The sequence below is a fragment of the Phoca vitulina genome, unplaced genomic scaffold, assembly GCF_004348235.1.
Source record: "Phoca vitulina isolate PV1807 unplaced genomic scaffold, GSC_HSeal_1.0 scaffold36, whole genome shotgun sequence".
NCBI lineage: Eukaryota > Metazoa > Chordata > Mammalia > Carnivora > Phocidae > Phoca > Phoca vitulina.
This window is the reverse complement of record NW_022589739.1, coordinates 3,954,866-3,978,921: the sequence shown is the minus strand read 5'-3', so window position 1 is coordinate 3,978,921 and position 24,056 is coordinate 3,954,866. Positions and strand designations below refer to the sequence as shown.

Below are 24,056 nucleotides of genomic sequence, written 5' to 3'. Positions count from 1 at the left end.
GGAGGCGAAAAAATCTCAAGCAGGCTCCATGCTGAGCAGGGAGCCCCGTGTGGGGGCTTGATCTCACCACCCTGAGATCATGACTTGAGCCGAAACCAACAGTTGGATGCTTAACTGACTGAGCCACCCAGGCACCCCAAGATTTAACAATTTTAAAGGTAAGCATTTAGGTAAGGCTTACCATGTGTCAGAAACCGTGCTAAGTGCTTTAAAATATTAATGCGGACCTGCAGCCACCCGGAGAAGATGGCCATCCCAGCAGTGTCCGGGCTGTCCCGGCAGGTACTAAAGCATGACTAAGGCATGCTTTAGTATGACTGTGGTCAGGCCGTTTTCCAAGCTCATGCGGCCACCTGTTCAGGACTATGGTATCGAAGGTCGCTATGCCACTGCTCTTTATTCTGCTGCATCTAAACAGAATAAACTGGAACAAGTAGAGAAAGAATTGTTGAGAGTAGCACAAATCTTGAAGGAACCCAAAATGGCTGCTTCCATTATGAATCCCTATATAAAGCGTTCCGTGAAAGTGAAAAGCCTAAATGACATGAGTGCAAAAGAGAGGTTCTCTCCTCTCACATCCAACCTGATCAGTTTGCTTGCTGAGAATGGTCGCTTGGACAATACCCCTGGAGTCATTTCTGCCTTTTCGACCATGATGAGCATCCACCGTGGAGAAGTACTGTGCACAGTGACCACTGCATCTCCTTTAGATGAAGCCACTCTTACTGAATTAAAAACGGTCCTGAAGAGCTTCCTAAATAAAGGCCAAGTCTTGAAATTGGAAGTTAAGACTGACCCGTCAATCATGGGTGGAATGATTGTCCGTATTGGAGAGAGATATGCTGATATGTCTGCAAAAACCAAGATTCAGAAGCTCAGCAGGGCCATGCGGGAAGTTTTCTGAAAGTGTTGATTTTCTGTCAGTGAAAATTCCTAAACTTGGAGCAACAATAAAATGCTTCTTGAACAGAAAAAAAAAAAAAAAAATTAATGCATTCGGCTTCATAACACCCCCAATGAGATATTACCATTATTTCCACTTTATCGCTGGGAAACTGAGGCACAGAGGGGAAATACCTTGCCCAAGGTCATTTAATAAGTGGTGGTGCTAGGATTCTACACCCAGAAATTCAATTCTGGTGTCAGGACTCTTAATCACTATGTTTTCTTATTCTCAAGCCCATCATTGCCTAATTCATGAGAAAAAAAAAACTCTGCAATTGACTGCTCTAATAAACTGGTTTTGTTTATGGAGAAACTAATCTGTGCACTCTGCCCTGGAGAATAAGAGATTAGAGATTATGTCAAATATAAGTCTTATTTCCTTAAAGAGTCATACCTTTGTATTTACTGACAAATTTTTACACATAAGTGTGGTTTGCTGCATGAGTTTCTTCCCAGTTTGGGGCCTTTGTTTGCAAATATTTCTGGGAGCAGGCTTTTCCCTAGAAGCTCAAGGATATGCTAGTATTGATCTTAAAGACTTTATGCAGAGTTCTCAAAAAGCACCACCCAAAAAGCAGGAAATAGGTGAGTCAGAGTCTATGGCTTTCACTTTGGATGGGCTGTGATGTTAGAATACAGATTACAATCTAGTGATCCCCATTTCTAGTCATCTGCAGCAGCTCTGCTCTGATCTAAATACAAGGGGAGTAAATCTCCAATAAAGAAAGAAAAAGATTAAAAAAAAAAAGGAGACAGGAAAAAGAAAAGAATAGTCTCCAGGTCTCAGGGTTCTACTGATTTTACTACTGCCCAAAAATGAGGTCTAAACATGGATAATGCCACCCACAAAAAAAGGGCAAAATGACCATCTAATCAGATGAGGAAATAAACTGGCCAGAAAGATGGTTTCTTTTTTTTCCACAATGATGCTTGGAAAACAGACAACAGACGGTATTTAAAGAAATACTACAAATACTGTTTTTCTTCTTCCCAACACCTGTAAGCCACCAGGACCCTTTAATCAAGAGAGATAGTGAGAATGCAGGGGAGGCAAAACTTTACCTCTACTTTCTTAGGGTTTTTCAGCCAGGCCTGAGAATTAAACTGATAGAAGACAGATTAATAGGAGAAAAGTATACAAACCTGTAAGTTTTATATGATATGGGAGCTCTCATAAGAAAAGAAAGATCCAAAGATATGGCAAACCTACCGGCTTTTACATTAGGTTGAACAAAAAGGCAATTGTGGAGAAGTATCTAAACTATACGGGGAGGCCATAGGAAGATAAGTATTATTTTAACATGGTCTATTTATACAGGATTCTCTTGGCCTTAATTCCCCAGTGAAGAATATTCATTTTCCCCTGGTACAGGGAGGGCATCTTTCACACAGGAGTGTTTATCTCCTGTTTTCAGGAAGAACAGGGGAGATTTGAATGCCCTTCTTTGCATCTGCTGTTTTTAAAGTGCCTTTCACTCAAAATAGTCCTTATGCCAAAGTGGCATATTCTGCCTCCTTTCGTTCTCCCCCTTTGAAGTTTCCCCCCAAAGATTCATAGTCCAGAATCTGAGTTGGCAGATTATTCTGTTTCTCAGTGATTTAGTCTCTTAAGTCTTGAAAACAGCTCTGTTCATTTAAACAGCTGTGTCTCAGCTCAGGAGGTGGTGATGAAGATGAGGGTAGTTGTTCATCTAAGTTAGGTCACCATATGATCTGAGCAATGAGGCATTTACCGAGGAGTATTTTTTATAGAAATCAAAGAAAAATGAATATTAATAGTTGGAAACTTAATTTCTGAGTCCAGAGGACAGCCAGTTGAGAAGATTTCTAGATTTTTAAAAGATTTATTTATTTATTTTTAGAGAGAGGAAGAGAGCACTCATGTGCGCGCACCTGAGCGGGGGAGGGGCAGAAGGAGAGGGAGAGAAATCCTCAAGCAGACTCCATGCTGAGGGCAGAGCCCAGGCAGGGCTTGATTCTAGGACCCTGAGATCATGACCTGAGTTGAAACCAAGAGTCTTACACTTAATGGATTGAGCCACCCTGGTACCCAAAGAAGATTTCTAGAATTTAAGCAAGAAGCTTCTTTATATGATAGAATAAGGATGGCAGTTATAATTTGACAGATTTCCTGATTTGTAGTTTGAAGGTCTCTCTCGCTGGGTGTTCCAGTGAATTTTCTGAGTGGCCTACACAAGTAGACATGAAGTTTGTCTATCTATGATCTGTTGTGGTGATTTTCTGAAGTTTGTATCAGGTCATCCAGCTTTCACGTATAGGACTTCAGGAAAAGGACAGTTTTCATTCTTTGTGATTTCAAGTCAGAAGGGTGGGAGGAAAATGGGAAATTTTGGTTTGGAGAGTTGTTGCCAAATACTGGAGGAAATTAGAATTCAGGATCTAGACGAGTTTCTAGCTAGATAACAAAACCTCAAAGACAATGAAAAGGGCTAGAATCTTAATTGTAAGGGGATGTTACAGTTTTTCACTGAAATGTAATTTTCTCTCCCCATTTTTATTAAGTATAATTACAGTAAGACTATTTTGTTTGTAAAATAAGTTTAGTCTCATTAAACTTGGCCTGATTATTCACATAAGTGCAGCAAGAATAGTGATTTATCACATAGGCTCTTTTTAAGTTTGTTTTGTTGGGACTTTTAATAAGGAATCTTAGATTGAACTTTAAAAGCCATTTGAGGCTAAGAAATCAAGCCAAGAATTCGCCATCAGACTTTGCCTATAGCATCCATAGATTTGGGTGAATTCCTCTCTTTTCAAGGTACCCAATGGATCTTAAGATTCTTGAGCCTGCCAGGAAGTAATCTTGCTTACTTACAGGATTCCCAGCCTGTAAGCAAGGTATTGGGCTGGTATTTCAAGAGGCGTTATAAGCATTGGCTCCATATAGTCAACCTTAGTTCCTTAAAGGCATCTGGTCACATTATTTTTGTTTAAGATTTTATTTATTTATTTATTTATTTATTTATTTATTTATTTGAGAGAGAGAGAGAGAGAGAGAGAACAGGAGGGGGTGCAGAGGGGGAAAGAATCCCAAGTGGACTCCGCACTGAGCATGGAACCCAACTCGGGCTTGATCCCGTGACCTCAAGACCATGACCTGAGCCAAAACCCAGAGCAGGACACCTGACCAACTGAGCCACACAGGCATCCCTCCATCTGGTTACATTTAAGTCTATGTACCTGTCAAAATGTGACATTACAGTCAAAGTCTTGGTAATATAACCAATGTTTCCAGTTGTTGTAAAGAGAACAAATTCTTATTGAACAAACAACTATATTACCATGAATAAGAATGTTTATTAAGAGTCTCGAAATTCTGGGGTGCCTGGGTGGCTCAGTCTTGGTTAAGCATCTGCCTTCGGCTCAGGTCATGAACCCAGGGTCCTGGGATCAAGCCCCGCGTCAGGCTCTCTGCTCAGCTGGGGAGTCTGCTTCTCCCTCTCCCTCTGTCCTTGCTTGTGTGCTCTCTCACTTGCTCACTCTCTCTCTCAAATAAATAAAATCTTAAAAAAAAAACCTTTCCAAATTCTGGAGAGATCATGTAGGAAGAAAAAGATAAATATTTTAATTTTTGCTTACAAAGGTATAGTCTATCAAATTGAGATAAGTTATAGATAGCTTAAGAAAAAGAGAAAAGGGGTTTTCTTTATTTTAAAAAGATTTTATTTATTTATTTATTTATTTAGAGAAAACATGTGTGAGCAGGGGGAGAGTAGACAGAGAGAGAGAGAGAGAGAGAATCCTAAGCAGACTCCACGCTGAGTGTAGAGCCTGATGCAGGGCTCGATCCCATGACCCCAACATCATGACCTGAGTTGAAATCTAGAGTTGGATGCTTAACCAATTGAGCCCCCCAAGCACCCAAAAAAAGGGTTTTCTCAAATCTCAAAAACAAAACATTAAAGGTCTAACAATGCTTTAAACAAAAAGTCATAAAATTAAAACCATCCTTATCAGTTCATTCAGTCTCATGTACTTGCTTCTTGTTTGCTTGATCTTGGGTTAGCAGTTTTATGAATCAATCAGTTTTTCCATTAGAATTCTAGAAATTCTTACAGTTTTTTTTTTTAAGATTTTATTTATTTATTTGAGAGAGAGAGAGAGAGTGAGCATGGGGGGGGCAGAGGGAGAGGGAGAAGCAGACTCCCTGCTGAGCATGGAGCCTGATATGGGGCTCAATCCCAGGACCCTGAGATCACGACTTGAGCCAAAGGCAGCTGCTCAACCAACTGAGCTACCCAGGAGCCTCCCCGCCCCTTTTTTTTTTTTTTTTTTTGAGAGAGAGTGCAGCACACCAGTGGGCGTAGGGGGAGAGGGAGAAGGAGAGAGGGAATCTTAAGCAGACTCTAGGCTCAATGCAGAGCCCAACATGGGGCTTGATCTCATGACCCTGAGATCATGACTTGAGCTGAAATCAAAAGTCGGACACTCAACTGACTGAGCCACCCAGACGCCCCAGAATTCTAGAAATTCTTATCCAGCTTAGTGTTATGATCTTAGAGTTATCAGAAACCTGTATTCTAGAGTACTTGTCAGGGTCCTTTCAACGGATCTCCTTAAAGATGAAGCATTTTTCCCTGCAGTTGATTGTAAATGTTCTCAGAGAACAATCAAGAGTAAGACAATGGTCTATGAATGACAAAAGACTTAAAAATAGCCATGGTCACAGATCTGGTGAGAGTTCACTATTAAAAAAATGATACAATTAACAAGAACATTCGGTTATTTCTGTAAGATGCAATGTTTTCAAATAATAATTGGAATTTTGACTGATCATATAGGCAGTAAGGACATTGACAGATTTCTAGGAATTCTGTACAATTTTTAAATATTAGTAACATCGACTCATGCAAATATGACCTAAAGAAAGTTAATTATCACTTTTATTGGCCAATGTTTCCCATGTAATATCACATCTCAAACAAGCTATTAGTTTAATCTCTTTTTATAAGGATAGAGAACAAATCTTTGAGATCATCTAGGGACCCTCTGAGAAATTCCAAAGTTAGTTCAAGGTCAAGAGACTCATTTTGAATTTGATTTTGGGAAATTTGTCAAAAATGTCTAAAGGTTTAGAGCTCCCCTTGACATGGTGCTGAGGGGGCCGCCAGTGCTCTGGCTCTGTGGCTGGCTCTCCAGCTCTGCACTTGGCTGCCTGACTTCTTCCTGCTACTGTTTTCCAAGGATAAGAGAACTAAGACCTAAGTCAAATTTCATTTCCAAAACTGCATTCCAAATTTATTTGTTTATTTTTAGAGACAGAGTGCAAGTCGGAGAGGGGCGAGGGAGAAGTAGAGGAAGAGAATCTCAATCAGGCTGCCTGCTGAGTGCAGAGCCCAAGGTGGGACTCAATCCCTCAATCCTGAGATTATGACCTGAGCTGAAATCAAGAGTCAGATGCATAACCGACTGAGCCACCCAGGTGCCCCTGGAGGAAAAAGTCTTAATTACCATTGTTATTTTTATAGACAATATTACAAAAATCATTGGCATGTAATGAGGTGATCCAAAATCCTAAGATGTAGGAAAGATTGTAGAGTACTAAGGAGTTAATGAAAATATTGTTATATGTCTAGATTTTGTGATATTTGTGTGGCCGTCTTTTAAAATTTATAATTTTTTTGTGATTTTTGTTCTCATTCTTTTTTTTAAAAAAATATTTATTTATTTATTTGTCAGAGAGAGAGAGAGTGAGAGAGCACAAGCAGGGGGAGTGGCAAGCAGAGGGAGAAGCAGGTTCCCCGCTGAGCAGGGAGCCCGATGCAGGACTCAATCCCAGGACTCCGGGATCATGATCTGAGCTGAAGGCAGACGCTTAACTGACTGAGCCACACAGGCGTCCTGAGACTTTTGTTTTCATTCTTAATAAATATTCACTTATTACCTAAAAAAACCAAAAAGCCTAAAGGTTTAAAACACTTGATTAAGTAGTATCCCAATGACAAAATACTTAGTTATCCATCTAATTAAAGTGACCATTAAGAGATTTTAAAGGTAAATATAGAAAGTCACATAACTGTTAAAAAAAAGAAAACCCTCAGATTCTTTAATATTGAAGACTCAGTTTTCTTATGTAATCAAAGACCTGATAAAGACAATGTGAAGCACAGGAAATTATTCTGATAAGACACAGAATCTTTATTTCCTTGGCAGATGATATAAAAGGTAAAGAAAAACCTTTTATAATCTCTTATTAAAAGCAGACCAATAATCTAAGAAACTGTCATTTTAATTGGGTGAACATTAAACTTATTTTGTATCAGTATATTATTGAGCTCATTTTTTAAAACTCCTATAAATTATCCATTTAACTTTGGCCAGCTTTGACCTTGCAACATAAAATTTCTTTTCCACAAACCTGCAATTTTCTACATCCATACAGATTTTGTCTTATTCCTTTTCTCTTTCTTATTCTGGAACATTTAGTCATTTTGCTTAAGGACAAAATTACTTCCTTTTTCCTTAAGAAAAACACATCCTGCCTTTGTCATATACTCTTTATATAAAAACATATCCCATTCTCCAACTATACTTTGTACACAAAGTTTTTTTTTCTTTGCTGTTTTTATTTTTAGTAGTTTTACTTTCATATATAGATTATAAATATTATAGATTACAAATTTTAACCATTTAGTAACCTTTATTCTCCAGTGAAAATTAGGAAGCAGGCAATTGTGAACTACTATATATATCAGCATCCTGTAGTAGCTTAGTAAATTTATGAATACATAATTATAAATATTTATAATTTTTAAAGACTTATACTTTTTCACAGTACAGTTTTTTTAAATGTAGTAAAAGATATGCTTACTAACAGACCAAAATATCTTTTTTTCTCTCTATAAAAATTGAGAAGCCAAAAGCAGATAAACATATTTAGCAATTAATGTTTTAGTGTATTATCTTATTTGGAAATTATCTAAATATTCAGTGAATATCCATCATTTAATTTAACTTAATATAACTTTAAGGTTTCAAGTTGCCGAAAAGATTTTGGAAACTATTTTTAAGTAGACATAATACTTTGTTTTATGCAACAAAGGTAGCATAATCTTAAGTTATTCTTCTTTAGATAATCACAGGCGAGAACTTAAAAGTTAAAATATATAGCTCTCTCCAACTTTCATTTTGTACTGCTGTGTTTTACATACATGAAGCAATTTATTTTTATTGTACATCTTGTTTTTAAACTGAATTTATAATTTTATAGTCTTAAGCATCTTGTAGAGATAAACTTATTTGATTAGTAAACCCAAGTAGAAAAAGTTGTATCTCTTCATTATGTTTAAGGTTTACAACTCTGAAGACATGATTGTTTTTATTAAATCAAAAAACTTAAACTAGCTTTAATTTACCAAAGATTGTCCTAGATCTTGTGAGCCTGAAAAACATTTAAGTTAGTTTCTATATTTCTGAGAGTTTTAGAATACTTAATTTATGTAAGTGCTTATTTTTTTAAACCGATTAAATAGAGCTCTTTTACAAAGTAATTTTGGCAATATCATATGAAAGTAGAAAAATAACACATTACATAACATGTATACCTAGATGCATACAGACATAGAAAAAGAGATCTTAGAGTTTTCATTTTAAATCTCAGCCATGAGTTAGGTATATATTCAGAAACACAAAATTTACTAACTTATATAAGAGTGATCTTTGCCTTATTATTTTTCATTTCAATTTGATCTTCTTTTTTTTTTTTTTTTTTTTTAAGATTTTATTTATTTATTTGAGAGAGAGAGAATGAGAGACAGAGAGCATGAGAGGGAGGAGGGTCAGAGGGAGAAGCAGGCTCCCTGCCGAGCAGGGAGCCCGATGCGGGACTCGATCCCGGGACTCCAGGATCATGACCTGAGCCGAAGGCAGTCGCTTAACCAACTGAGCCACCCAGGCGCCCTCAATTTGATCTTCTTATAGGTAACAATAGGTCATTTGTTTAGGATGAGAACTCTCTAAAAAATCCTTTTAAATAGGGGTGCCTGGGTGGTTCAGTTAGTTAAGTGTCCGACTCTTCATTTCAGCTCAGGTCATGATCTCAGGGTCCTGGGATCAAGCCCTGCATCAGGCTCCATGCCCAGCATGGATTCTGTCCCTCCCTCTCCCTCTGCTGCCTCGCCCCCGAGCTCGCACATGCAAGCACTCTTTCTCTCAAAAAAAAAAAAAAAAAAATCCTTTTAATCATAAAAGTCCAAATATTCAAAAGTATACCTTCTTTTTTTTTTTTTTGAAGATTTTATTTATTTATTTGACAGAGAGAGACACAGCGAGAGAGGGAATACAAGCAGGGGGAGCGGGAGAGGGAGAAGCAGGCTTCCCGCGGAGCAGGGAGCCCGATGCGGGGCTCGATCCCAGGACACTGGGATCATGACCTGAGCCGAAGGCAGACGCTTAACGACTGAGCCACCCAGGCGCCCCAAAAAGTATACCTTCTTTTTAAAATGAAGTATAATTGATATACTATGTTACATTAGTTTCAGGTATACAACATATTGATTCAACAATTCTATACACTACTCAGTGCTCACCATGATACATGTAGTTACCATCTGTCATATAATGTTATTACAATATTCCCTATGCTGTACTTTTCATCTCTATGACTTACTATATTTAACTGGAAGTTTCTACCTCTTAATCCCCTTTATTTTGCCACTCCCCACTTCCCCTCTGGTAACCACCAGTTGGTACTTTGCACTGAAGAGTCTGTTTGTTCATATGTCTTGTTTTCTAGGTTCCACATATAAGTGAAATCATATGGTATTATCTTTCTCTCTCTGACTTATTTCAGAAAATATACCTATTTGAATTGTGACTCAAAAACAAAATGCCTTTTTATGGCTTAAAATCAAAAAGCCTTTTATGGCTTAATCATAGACACAAGAGGGGCCCCAGAGAGAGTGCAAAGGATGCAGTCCTCCCCAAATCCAGTAAGTTCATTCCCAGAGTTAGCATAAGAGTGCCAAGACTTTTACTGTTACAGGAGGTAAGAATAGTGTTTGTGAAACTAGTGTCTCTTGTTATCTATGGGAAGATGAGATGTCTCCAGCTACAGACCAGCTTATCTGTGGTGCTGGGTGGGTGAAATCAGGATGAGAGTTTCCTAACACTATGAAGGCAATGAAACTAAGACAACAAAGGCCCTTCATGGACTGGGACATCTCATTAAGACAAACTTCCTGAAGAGCTGGTGATGTTGGACAAAGAGAATGCTGCTTGTCATTTTGTGTCTTGGGTTTGCAGCCTGTTTGTCTGGTTCCCTGATGCAAGCCAACACTGTACCCTTCGGGTGATAGAGGTCCAAAGCCAAGCTCTCCTCAAGACATAAAACAGGATGAAAGGAACATGCTCTGATTTTTTTCCCCTTATGATAAACACTACAAAAGACAGAGAAGGAAAACAAAGACTAGGAGGCTATGGATTATACCAGTGGTTACCCAGAACCAAATTTACAAGAGTCACAATTCAAAGAACTAATTCGGACAAACGTTTTTCTCCTGTCAATCTATGTTTAGAAAGAAAAAACATACAGGGAGACTCTTATTGTTCTCCTTTGGCTGGGCCTGCAGGCAGAAATCTGAGATACTGATGTGGTAAGGATCTTACCTTCTTCTGGCCTTTTGTCAGATGGGAGCTGATCTCTTAGTGTTATGGTCACTGATGTCCCATCATTGTCACCAGGAATTGTAGGGGAGGCAATATTTTACCTCTGTCTTCTCAGAGTTTTTCAGCCGATCCTGAGAATTAAACTGATAGAAGACAGATTAATAGGAGAAAAGCACACAAATCTATGTTTTATGTGATGCAGGAGCTCTCTCTCATAAGGTAGATCTAAAGAAATGGCAAAACTTACAGGCTTTTATATTGTTGAACAAAGAAAGGCAATTGTGGAAAAATATCTAAACTATATGGGGAGGCCATAGGAAGATAAGTATTATTTTAACATGGTCTATTTATACAGGATTCTCTTGGTTTTGATTCCCCAGTGAAGAATGTTCCTTTTCCTCTGGTACAGGGAAGGCATCTTTCACACAGGAGTGTTTATCTCCTGTTTTCAGGAAGAACAGGGGAGATTTGAATGCCCTTCTTTGCATCTGCTGTTTTAAGTGCCTTTCACTCAAAAACAGTCCTTATGCCAAAGGGGCATATTTGGAGCTGGGATAGCCTGCCACCCTTCGAGAACCGAAAAGTCAATAGTAGGATACAAGGAATGATTTAGAAGGGCCAAGAACATATCAGCTATATTTTTGTTTCACCTAGATTGAAGTTGTTGAATAGTGAGGGTCAGATGATTCACTTCCATGTGAAAACAAACTTATCTCACAGATCTAGTATTTGTTCAATACTCAGCGTTAAGTTTCACCCTCCTTTTATAGATGGGGAAATGAAGCTACAAGGACCTATGTATACTTGTTCAGACTGGCAATAGACGGATAGTGGAAACGTTAGAAAACCTGGTAAAATTGGTTTTTTTCCCCCTTAATAACAGGCTTTAAAAATATGTTTAAAGCAGATGGATTCTGGATGTCATAATTGAGTACAGGGCAAGGTAGAAATGACCAAATGATTTGCAGAGAATCACTGCCCTCACTAGAAATTTGACTCTCTTTGCGAAAAGTGGCCTGAAACTCTTTCTACACTATGAAAGTGAGCATCTCTGATGCATTCTAGATGGCTGTAACAGGTTCTCCACCGTAACTACAAAGGAAGTTGTGTTCAACTTTAGTTTTATCAACACGAGTATTTTTATTGTGAAATAGTTACTCTTAAATAGTTCACATTCTCATGAAATCTGTAAAGATAAAGCATGGTAAAAATAATTACTAATTCTAGGAGTGCCATGGAGACGTATGTAAGATTCCATGCTACTCATTGTAGGGAACACAAAGATGGTAAGGACAAGGCAAAATGACTTGATCTTGTTTTGGAGATGGCAAATGTGGCTTGGTAGAAAGATTATGGGGTTTGCCATCAAACAGATTTAGATTTCAATCCCACTTTTGTCACCTAACAGCTGTGTGATGTTGGGCAAGCTACTTGTCTCACTGAGTTTCAGTTTTCCCATCTATGAAATTCAGATGAAGATGAATACTTGCGTAGGGTTGTTGGGAAGATAGAGTGAAGAACCTCATCAAAACCGTTTAATAAGACATTGGCAGAAAAATATACGAGTTAAAAAATGACACATGCCGTAAGAAAAGTGTTTCCTCAGAGCAGGAAGAGGCAGTGTTTACATAAAAAAAATAATGCTTAACCTTCCTTGTTTTTTGTTTTTTAAAATGTCATGAAATTCTGAGGGATTCATAATAGCTATAACAACATTATGTGTAGTGTATGTGTTTCTGGTGTTTATTCCTATATATTTTCTCAGTAATACATGGTATTTCTCTTTAGGTTGTCAGCTATTTGTAAATAGGTGTAAATTATTTTTGCTTGGAGGAATTTACCTTCATTTACAGAACTGTGTTTCTATAGCAAGGATCAAAAGCACATACAGGTATTTCATATTTGAATAAAACTGCAATGCAGTTGATTCCAATATATGGCAGCCCAATCTTCAGGGCTCTTGTTGCAAGATGGGGAAAGCATTTGAGTGAATGATTACTTTCTTTGGTATTACTACACTACTACATAGAGGTTAGACTCTGGGCAAAATCCTTCACTGCCTTTTGTGGAGACTATTACTCACTTTTTTTTTTTTTTTTTGAAGATTTTATTTATTTATTTATTTGAGAGAGAGAGAGAGAGAGAAACAGCATGAGAGGGGAGAGGGTCAGAGGGAGAAGCAGGCTCCCCGCTGAGCCAGGAGCCTGATTTGGGACTCGATCCCAGGACTCTGGGATCATGACCTGAGCCGAAGGCAGTCGCTTAACCAGCTGAGCCACCCAGGCGCCTTATTACTCACTTTTTGTAGATATATGAATTCTTTGAATTCACTTAAGAATGATGGTGTACTGAGGGACAATGGTCAACACAACATGCCCTCCCCATGAGTTTGTACCATCTTGGAGAGTGAACCACTGTTTTAATTTTAGATCCTCCTCCAGAAAGCTCATCTGGGGGGGGTTGTGGAGGGGTGTCTCTGCTGGAGGTGCATGTTACATATACATTGACTTGAATCAAATGAGATGCCTTTATGCTCTCAACCCTAATGTTATTTTTGAAAATTATAATGTACTCATTAAGCAATTACTTAATTTCTTCATGTGGTTTCCTCAGAACTAAATAATAGGTTATATTTTTATACAACTATTTGAAAAAAACCATGATGTTTGCACAAAAATGTAAAAATTTGCAATGGAAGTATTCTCCAGAAATAGTGTCTAATTGCACATGCTGATAAACCTCAGCAGTGGCTTACTTAGTTCTGGTCTTCTAAGAATATGCCCCTAAATTCCCTAAGCATTTAGATCGTTAGATAGCTGGCATTTACATCATTATTTTTATCTGTATTTCCTCATCCTGAATTACATTGGAATGATCCATTTATGTCTGTCTTCCTATTACACCCTATGCTCTTTGGAAAAATTATATGCCTAGTTCAGGGACAAGTACTTTAAACAAAGGCATTTATCTGAACTGAACAACTTTATGACTAAATTAACAAATATGAATCATGTAGTCTTAAAAAAATTTTTTTTTATTTTTAAAAGATTTTATTTATTTGACAGAGAGAGCACAAGTAGACAAAGCTGCAGGCAGAGGGAGAGGGAGAAGCAGACTCTCCGCCGAGCAGGGAGCCCCACGTGGGGCTGGATCCCAGGACGCTGGGATCATGACCTGAGCCCAAGGCAGACGCTTAACGAACTGGGCCACCCAGTTGCCCCTGAATCACACAATCTTCAATTCTTTTGCTGCTGGTGCTCTTTCACAAGCTAGAATTTGGCCCAGAGTCCATATGTTTGTTTTGTAAAGGTTACTATCGACCAATTTATAACAAGTGTTTCACCTGGCCCTGGCTATTTTCAGAATTCTGCTACTGGTCTGGATTCCAGGCACACACATCTGGCCTAACCTAGTGGAATGCCTCATCTCTGAGGGCAAGCAGCTGTGTCAGCTGTGTGTTGTGTGTCCCGCAGGAATGACTGCGCATGGTGCTGGACTGTGAGCTCCTCCAGGGCGGAAGCTATGGCGTTAACTAATTAATTAGTTTTTTTTTTTAGAAGCTATGGTATTTAAAGTTTCCTGGGTTCAGTACCTAGGTCAGCCACGAGGTAGGCAGCTCACTCAACTTTTGTAGTTTCCAACCGGGTGCAGCGGTACCACTAACAGGGCCAGGCACTGAAACAAGCTCTAAATCCTCAAAGAAAAATCGGTCTGAACCATCTTAGCTGATCCTTAACTATCAACCCCTGTGCGCTAGTCACGGCGCCAAGAGCTTTCACTCACGTTAAATTCTCACAATCCTTTTTCTTTCTACGGTTTGTAGTTTTTGAACGACAGGTAGCTAAATCCTAGTGAGATTGTACCACGGGAGTCTCATGGAGCCTAAGGTTACAGTAATGTTATTACGGAGTTATTCTCACAATCCTTTTATTTTAAAAATTGAGATATTATACAATATTATATATTAAAGTGCCTTGAGTGCACTAATATTAACTGTACTGCTTGAAAAATTTTTACAGATGGACACCAACCAGATCCGGAGACAGAACGTTTCCAGCTCCCAGTAGCTTCCCTCGTGCCCCTTCCATTCCCGGGGTCACCATTATTCTAACTTTTCTCACCATCGATACGTTTTGTACGGTATTATTGTGGCACGATTGGTCCGCGGCGCTGGACGAGACGCACGCTCGGTTTCCTCCCTAAAAAGCATCCCGCCGAGGTTGCAGGAGTCCCGGGAGCCGCGGCTCCCCTCTCACCGACCTAGCGCGGGACTCCACGTAGCCGCTGCGGGAGCACGCCACAATGGCTGCCCGCGCTCTCCCGCTCCGGCCTCGCCGCATTCTCCCACCTTTCAGTGGGTACCCCTCCCGCGCGACGGGCAGCGGGCGTGGCCCTGGGCGGCCACCCGCCGGAACAGGAGCGGCCAAGCGGGCGCTCCTGAGCCCGGGACGTGGGGCGCGCGCCCATTGGCTGAACTTTCCCCCGTGGACCGGCCGGCCGCAGAGCCCGCCTCCCGACCCTCTCTCGGCGCTCCCGTTGGCAGTTCGCGTCCCACCCGCGCCCGCCCCCGCCCCCGCCCCCAGCCCGCCGTGATGGAAACGGGGTTGCGGGGCGGGCGGGAGGCCGAAGCGGGGAGGAGGGGCTGAGCTTTCCTCCCGGTAAGGGGGCGCGAGAGACGAGACAGGCCAATCAGGACAAGACGTGGAAAAGAGGCGCCGCGCCAGCCAGTCACATCGCGAGGTCCAGGTCGGGGAGGCTGACGCGAGTGGCACAGCCAATGGGCGTGCCACTACCCGTCCGCTCTTCAGCAGCCGGTCGGGGGGGGTGGAGGAGCGAGTGAGGAGAGCGCGACGGCGGCGGCGGAGCCATCACTGGACGGCCAGGGGGAAAGCGAGGCCCGAGCTTCTGCGTCTAGGTGAGAGGCAGCGACGCCGGGCGAGGGGAGGCCGGGCTGCGGGCCCCTCCTCGCCTGGCCCGGGCCGGCGGCTGCGGGAGCCGGGGCGGCAGGCCGCCAGAGGCGGAGGCGACACCCGCCGCCCCGCCCCCGCCCCCACCCTGAGCCGCCCGGAGCCGGGGGCGCCCGCCTCTGCCCGGCTGGTCTGTGCGCCGCTGGGCCGGGGCCACCGCCCTCCAGAGGGCCGGGCTGGGGAGCGGGGGACGCACGGAAGGGCCTGGTTTGCAGCCGCGGAGCCTTGGGGGCTCTGCCTGGTGTGCGGAGGCCGCAGGGAGGTGGTGAAGGTGGGGCGGGGTACTTAACGGAGGAGCGGGCTCGTGTGCTCCGGGGTGGCAGTCAGAGGAGGCCTGTGATTGAAGGATTTCTGGTCTGAGGGGGAAGAAAGTGATGGGAAAAGGGTGATGCTCAGAGAAGGGTGCCCGGGGAGAAGGTGCGGAGCCGGGGAATGTGGCTGGCCTTTTGGAAGTAGGCATTGATAGAGGGTGGGGGGAAATCAGCTGGGAGTGAAGGGAGGGTAGGTTTTTGAAGGTTAAGATCTCTGGACAAACGGGGACAAGTCGGTTTGGAATAAGAGGCACCTACTCAAACCGGAAGGTGACTGAGAGAAGGTTTGAGGTGAGGTGTGGCTGGAAGCTGTTTGACTGGAAGGCTTTACGTGGCCAGTTAGGAGAAAGTATACAAGGAGCCGACGAGGTCGGTTTATGTACGGTAGCTGAAGGGTGTGGATCTTTTATGATTAAGTGAGCAAGAATAACTCTTCCTTTTGGGAGAGACCGGAGAGCCGAGTGTCTCAGGCAGGAGTCAGTCAGCCAGGTTCATTGGTTCATGCGCTACTCATGAGGGCCAAGCACTCAAAAGTTAACTCTCACAACTGAGGCTGATTGTGTCTCCCTTCCCCACCCCCGTGATAGTTCGTCTAATTGTTTTGCCACAGCAGCACACAAACTCGCCCTCTCTAAAGTAAAGGCACAAATATTGTTTGCTTTTGATTGGATGGCAATGAGGAGTCACTTAATTCTTTATGCTTTAAAAAAATCAGAATGTGTTGGTTTAAAGGCAGCATCAGAAGGTACTTTCAGAAAATCTGCCCTGCAGGCGAGTTTCTCACCTATTGTTGGGCGTGTGTGTTATAGCCTACAAATGACGCAAGATCTCTTAGAGTAACACAGTGAAAATTAACACAGAAGTACAATTCTGTTACTGTAGGATCAACCACTTTGATGCAGTAGGATTTGATTATGTATCATACTTGTTGGGAAGTTTTTTGGGAGTCTTGGGAAGTCTTGGGAAGAGTGTTGTAGCTAAATAGGTTCAAAGTTCTTTTCACTTAGAGGAACGAAAGATGGGATGTGTGTATCACTGCTGCTGCCTCTCAGTTTCAAGCTTTAGGAGTTTTTTTGTGTGGGGTGTGGGCGGAGGTTGGGGGCAGAGAAGAGGTAGTAGAAACGAAAGTGGCCACTACACATTTTCAGTGGATTTAAATGGGAGGAGGTGATAGGCAGTGAGATATAATTTCTGCTTGAGGATAGGACAAAAGGATTGTGAAGAGTTAAACACTTTTTGACAAACATGACGTGCTGAGGACAGAAACCAAAGAGGGCATATGTTGTATACGATATTTCCTTAGCCAGATCACCAAAGCGTCATAGCTAATGGACCATTCTTTAGGAGGTAGAAATAATTTCGTGGAAGTAATTTCTTGGTAGTGCTTTTCACTGATCACATTTTACCCTTAGTATAACAGAATACCTAAGTGCTGAGGCGACTCAGAGCAGAGAAGTAATAATCCAAGTGGTGTGGAGATAATCAGGGAAGTTTTCCAGGAAGAGGTGAGTTTTGAGACATCTTTGGAACTAGGAGTTTGGATTTGTGTTATTGCAAAACATGAAGATGACATTCTAGTAGTTTGTACATGCTATCAGCAACTGTGGACAAGAATGACACATTAAAAATGGTTTTAAGGAGGATGGAAGATTTGAATGAAGATTTAAGAGTGTGGAGATCAATTATGTCTAAGGTTGTGGTTCTGTCTGGTGGCTAGGAGAGAAGAATTAGAATAGTTAATGATGGCTTGGAGACAGTAAGGGAAAGAGCACTAAAATATTTTTTGATATTTTTGGTAAGAAAATATGTTGGCAATAAGTTGGGTTATTGAGAGGGAAATTTGGTGTTCAACCATAAAATAATCAGAAACATTTTTGAGTCCTGTAGTAGATTGTGTTGATAATAATAGCAAAATTTATTGGGTGCCACTTTATGCCAGATACTGTTTTGAGCTTTTCGAGCATCATCTTTCTTTGATTATCACTGTTTTTTAGATGAGGGAACTGAGATACAGAGAGATTTAATTTGCCCAAGGTCACACAGCTAGTAGGTGGCAGGTCAGGATTGACAAAGTCAATAAATATCAATTGAGCATATGCTTCATGCCAGGCACTGTGTTAAATGCTGGAGGTTCAAAGTTGCCAAGCAAATCCAAAGGTCAGGCTGGAGGCACTTTTTTGGAGGTTGTCAGGAATTAATAGAAGAGAACCAGTGATGGAAGAGGAAAAGATGAGTTGGAGAGGCTCTTGTAGACACTGAGGAATATACTGTTTTGGAAATCTTAGGATAGAAATAGTTTTAAGAAAGAGGAAGTAGTCAACAGCAAAATACGTAGCTGAGAGACTCAGAAGAACAAAGACTGAGAAGAAACCGTTGAGTTAAGTCAGGAAAAAACTTGTGTGAATATAGTCTCAAAAACCAGAATTAAGATAATAAGGTATAGGCAGATAGTTACTCATGTTTAGTGGCAAGTGCTCTATACAAATTTAAAACATGGTGGCAGTTATGGTCAAATTCATAGGAAAGATGTTGGTATGTCCCTTTCTAATATTTTAATCTTTGGCTGCTAAGATCCTGGGTGGTTTAAAAATGCTCATACTCTTTGTATTTTCCAAGTTAAAAAAAAAAAACAAGCATTACTTTTATAATTAGTGGGGGAGAAAATCATTCTGCTGAAATGAGCTAATAGGGAATAGTGGATGGGCTTCTCTGAATTATGTTTGGGGAAGGGGAAAAGATGGTCTTATTTCAGTGTATACTGCTGCATATGAGATACTTTGGTAGGTACATTCCTGTCTTGGAAATGACTAGACATATTCTGAATCTGTATATCCTGAAAGATGGCATTTGCTTAGTCTGAGGGATCGGTTTACTAAATCACCTTGAAGCATGGAGATGTGGTCTTGGTTTTTCTGAACATTGTTTTTTTTAGGGTTTAATAAACGAATTTGAGGTTAAAAGCACACAACTCATTCGATTGAGTCAAAATGTTTCTGTGTCTTTTGGACTTTATACCCTTCTTTCTTCTCACACATTGGTTCTGTAGTTCGTCTCTTAGTGGGTTTGTAATGGGCTTAGATTTTCAGTTCAGTAAGACCATATGAAAGTGCTGAATTTACAGATAACTAATTTAACTTAAAATTTGTCATTGTTTTCTGTTCCCAATTTGAAGAAGAAAAGAGACAGATTTCAAGACAATAACATAAGCTTCTCTAATCAAATAATTATTCGAAAACAAACTAGTAGGATTTGCCCCAGGATCAGTAGTTTTATTCCAGTCTCTAAAATGGAGATGGAGGAATCTTGTAAGTCAAGAATAGGATCTAATTTTTAGTTTAATTTGGCCCATAGGGATTGTGGGAGGAAACTTAATATTTCATCTAGGTACTGTGCTATGTTCCTTAAATAAATTATTACATTTAGTTCTCATACAATTCTCCAAGGTGGATAACCTATTACAGATGAGAGAATGAGGCTCAGAGAAGTTAGTAAGTAACTTTCCAAAGGTTGGAGAGGTAGAAGCAGAGCTGAGATTCAAACCTTGCTTTGTGGAAAACCAAAGTTCATGCATATGAGATAAAAGACAAGAAAGACTTGTTTATATTAATATCTACAATTGAAAAAATGCCACATAGCCTTAGGTGTTTAGTAACTGTTACCTTAGAGGATGGGACTGTTGCTCTGTGTGTTTGCTTTGTGACACTGGCTCTTAAATGATGGTGATTATTATGTGTCTTTTAAGGTGCATTATATTACCTTTAGAGGTACATGTTTTCACATTTTAGTATTTTTTGAAATGAAGATGTAATTTACAGTGTCTTTTTAAAAATGTTTATGAAATGGATACTATGTCTTTTTTTTTTTAATTTGAAGATCTAATTGTCTTTATTAAATGATTCATGAATTGGACAGCAGCACCCCATCTAGTAAGTAGAGAGGCGCTCCCAAATGGCTGCTGTGTCTTAAAGTCAAATGTGTGTCTCAGAATTGAGGAAGTGTGCTATATGCATATAGTCTGCATGTACAGTGCCTTAGCAGTTTGTTGTGTGCATTTTCTTCCCAGCTCCTTCCTTTACTTAGCCTATTACCTTTTTTTTGGTATGGTATAATACAGAACTGAAGTATATATTAATAATAAAATAGTCATTCTCTTTAGTTAGTGAATATTATAGTGTAGAAGAAAGTACTTTGATGTGGAAAATTCACATTGCACTGTGAATCAGCAGATCTGAGTTTTAATTTTGGTTTTGCTAGTAACTTGATGAGTAACTTGAGGCAAGTCACTTCCCCTCTCTGAGCTTTAGTTTTCTCATCTCTAAAATGGAGTGGGGAGGGGAACTTTTAGACCTGTCCAGCTTGAACAAACTATATGCTCTTTCTTTAATTAAAAACATGGATGCCTTATATCCTTCTTAAAAACTGTATTCATTAACTTTCTACTATTTTTTCTTTGTCTTCATCTCTTTGCCTTCTCTCCTTGCCCTTTTTTCTGTGGATCCTTGAGAGTACTATCAGATCCAATGTATTAGAGAGGATGTGTTATTTTTGATATCCTGCATTTACTAAGACAGGATATTTGAGAAAGTAGGTATTTAGTAAATAGTTAACAAATGAATATATGTTTTATCTGAGTTTAATAAAAGGATCATTTAAATAAAATACCATACAGAAGCTGTTAAGGTTCTTTGAAAGGTCGTTCTGCCTAAATAATGAAATGTGTTTCGTGAAGTAAATTTATCTGCTCTCTATGGGGCAGAGGTATAAAGAAGAAAACTACTGGACCTGTCTTTGGGAAGTTCTCTGTTCTAGTAGGAGAAGGAATCTCCTTTAAACTTTGTATTATGGAAAGTTGCCAACATAAAACACACATCACCAACTTTAGCAATTACAAACCTGTGGTTAATCTTGTTTCATTTCTACCTCCACCCACTTGCCCCTTTTTTATTTTGAAGCAAATCCCTAGACATTTTTACCAATTACTACCATATAGCATGTTGAGTGTGACAATAGACATGCTAAGCTAAGTGAAGTAGAAATTGTTCATTTAAATATATTTTGAGACTTATGTGTTATACTGTGCTAGGCAAGAGAAATTAGATATAATAATCTACTGTAGAGCAGGGGTAATATAATTGGATAGACTGAATATACATATATAAAACAATATAGCAACATGAGATCATATATCAAAATTGGTGATAGAGATTTTAAATGAGAGATGACATTATTTCTGAATGAAAGTAGGATTTAGATAGGGAAAAAAGAACATTAAGGAGTGCGATGAGGTTGATCACGTGGAGAAAGCATATAGTTAGAAAATCTAACTTTAGCTTCATAGAAAAAGTTATATCTAAATCTGTATCTCTCTATACCTTTTAGACCCCTACAGCATATTATTGACATACTTTGATCTTAAATCAATATTTGAAAAAAGCCAATTTCTGTGTTACAATTTAAGACACACTGCTTTATGACTGTATCACTGTCTGTGGTGAATTATTTGGCACTTTTCATTAAAAAGCCTTCTAAATATCTTAGTACCACATGTATTAATGGATCCATTTTGTCTAGAATGTTTGTGTGTGTGCCACCAGCTTTCAAATATAAATCATTTTGAGATCTTAAATGGTGGTGTGTATGTGTGTTTAAATGTTAACCGTTAGACAATTTTAAGATTACTTTGAAATATCTAGTTTATATCATTCTTGTCTTTTATGGAATTCTTGCCAGAAATGTTGGCATGACATGAGTTTTCTCACATGAGAAATCCTCCTTGAATTTAAGGAATTCTTACCATTATATATTATTATTGTGGAGTATTGACTTAAATACTTTGAAGTATTAATTGAGAATAAAATCTTAAAATGTGTTCCCTAATGCAGAGATTTTTAGTCAAAGGTCATGACCTCTTTTGAGCATCTCCTCAAAGCTTTGTGCTCTCCCCTTAGAAAAATAAACAGCAATCCCTCCTTGTCCATAGTTTTGCCTTTCACGGTTTCAGTTACCTATGGTCAACCTAGGTCCGGAATCAGGTGATCCTCCTTCTGACATATTAGAAAGTCAGTATTAGACTAATAGTAAGTCACAATGCCTAAATCATTTATCTTCCTTCATCTCATCATGTCGGCATTTTATCATCTCACATCATTATCAAAAGAAGGGTGCAGTACAGTAAGATACTTTGGGAGGGAGAAAGACCACATTCACATAACTTTTGTTGCAGTATATTGTTATAACATTATTATTATTGTTAATCTCTTACCTTGCCAAATTTATAAATTAAACTTACCATAGGTATGTATGTATGGGAAAAAACAGTATGTGTAGGGTTTGGTACTATTTGCAGTTTCAGGCATTCACTGGGGGTCTAGGAATGTATCCACTGCAGGTTAGGGGGGATTACTGTACTTGCACACTTTGTTTTTCATATAATTTCCGGGGGTTAATAAGACTCTCAGAATCCAGGTGCCTGGGTGGCTCAGTCAGTTAAGTGTCTGCCTTTGGCTCAGGTCATTATCCCAGGGTCCTGGGATCGAGCCCCGCATCAGGTTCCCTGCTCAGTGGGGACTCTACTTCTCCCTCTCCCCTTACCCCTCCCCCTGCTTGTGGTCTTTTTCTCTCTCTCTCTCTAAAATAAATAAAATATTAAAGAAAAAGACTCTCAGAACCCATTGTGGGTCTGTGGATTCTAGTTTAATAAACCATTCTTTAATGTATAGGCAGAAAACATACTGCTAAAATTCAACTCAAATTTATTTTGGTGTGTACTGCTCACCTTTTACAAACAAGTGTCTTTCATTATTGAGTGACAAAAATGATAAAACTCATTATGTATATGCCTAATTTTAAAAAATAGACCAATTCTTTTTTTTTTAAAGATTTTATTTTTATTTATTTTTTTTTAACTATTTATTTATTTTGGAGAGCGAGAGAAAGAGCATGAGCAGAGGGAGGGAGAGAGGGAGAGGAAGAGAGAGAATCCTCAAGTAGACTCCCCGCCAAGCGCAGAGCGGGACGTGGGGCTTAATCCAGGACACTGAGATCATGACCTGAGCCAAAATCAAGAGTTGGCTGCCCAACTGACTGAGCCACCCAGGCGCCCCTTCAAGATTTTATTTTTAAGCAATTTCTACACCCAGAGTGGGACTCAAACTCATGATTCTGAGATCAAGAGTAGCATGCTCTACCAACTGAGCCAGCCAGGCACCCCCAAAATGGAACAATTCTTAATTGGATTCTTGGGAAAAAATAAGCTATAGCTAGCTTAATAAATATGTTGCATGATTTTATCAAAGATTTTGGAATAAGTATATGGTACTTCATATAATGGCTGCTATCCATCCTGAATTAAGAAGAAGTAGAGTATGACTTTAAGAATGGATAAATATAGGGGCACCTGGGTGGCTCAGTCGTTAAGCGTCTGCCTTTGGCTCAGATCATGGTCCTGGGATCAAGCCCCGCGTCAGGCTCCCTGCTTGGCAGGAAGCCTGCTTCTCCCTCTCCCACTCCCCTTGCTTGTATTCCCTCTCTCTCTGTGTCTCTCTCTGTCAAAAAAAAAAAAAAAAAAAAAAGAATGGATAAATATATTTCAGAGGTAAAGGAAAAAACTACTTTGGCCTTACTTGCCCGTGTATATTTGAGATCTGTGGAGAAGAGGGTCTGTTAAAGTATTTTGAGTTGTACATTTGTGTTAAAATCATTCCTATGTGTGATAATGGGGCTTAGAAATGTGTTTGGGCTGAAAGGGTTGATTCTCTATGGAGCCTGGAGATTGTGTTTATCATCGATCTAGTTTGAAGGATGGTCCTAAATAAGTTTCTTAGAAATATGTGGTTTTAAAAGGTTGTGGGTTGCACCTAAAATGTAATCATAATAGTGGGTTTTAGCATAAGTAGAATCCTCAGGAGATAGGAACAGTTGAATTAGCTGCTATTGAGACATTTGACTGTTTGAAGATCAGTGAATTTTAGGTGTATTGCTTTAAAGTGATAACCTTTGTGACCTATTAGAGTTAATAATTCTCTGAGTATCTAATGTACTACTAGGAAACAGCTTATTCTAATATGTAGTAATAGATACATAGACTTTGAGAGCTAGGAGAAGGAGGATTTAACCATCAGTGATTTTGGCTCCTTTTTAATGAATTTTACGAATGATCAGAGCTGTTAATTGACTGGCCCAAGGTCAGGTGGTTACTGGTCGTCCC

At 39.8% G+C, this 24,056-nt stretch overlaps 1 protein-coding gene and 1 pseudogene across 1 annotated transcript in view; both read left to right on the top strand.

Moving 5' to 3' along the window:
• The first annotated feature begins 246 nt into the window (after nucleotides 1-246).
• On the top strand, nucleotides 247-904 carry LOC116646405 (annotated as a pseudogene).
• Nucleotides 905-15,389: 14,485 nt separating this feature from the next.
• The window catches only part of FAR1 (fatty acyl-CoA reductase 1), a 62,671-nt gene continuing 54,004 nt past the window's right edge, over nucleotides 15,390-24,056 (top strand). The window contains exon 1 of the mRNA XM_032426897.1: nucleotides 15,390-15,487. The gene's annotated coding sequence lies outside the window, so the exon portion shown is untranslated. The remainder of the gene's footprint in view (nucleotides 15,488-24,056) is intronic.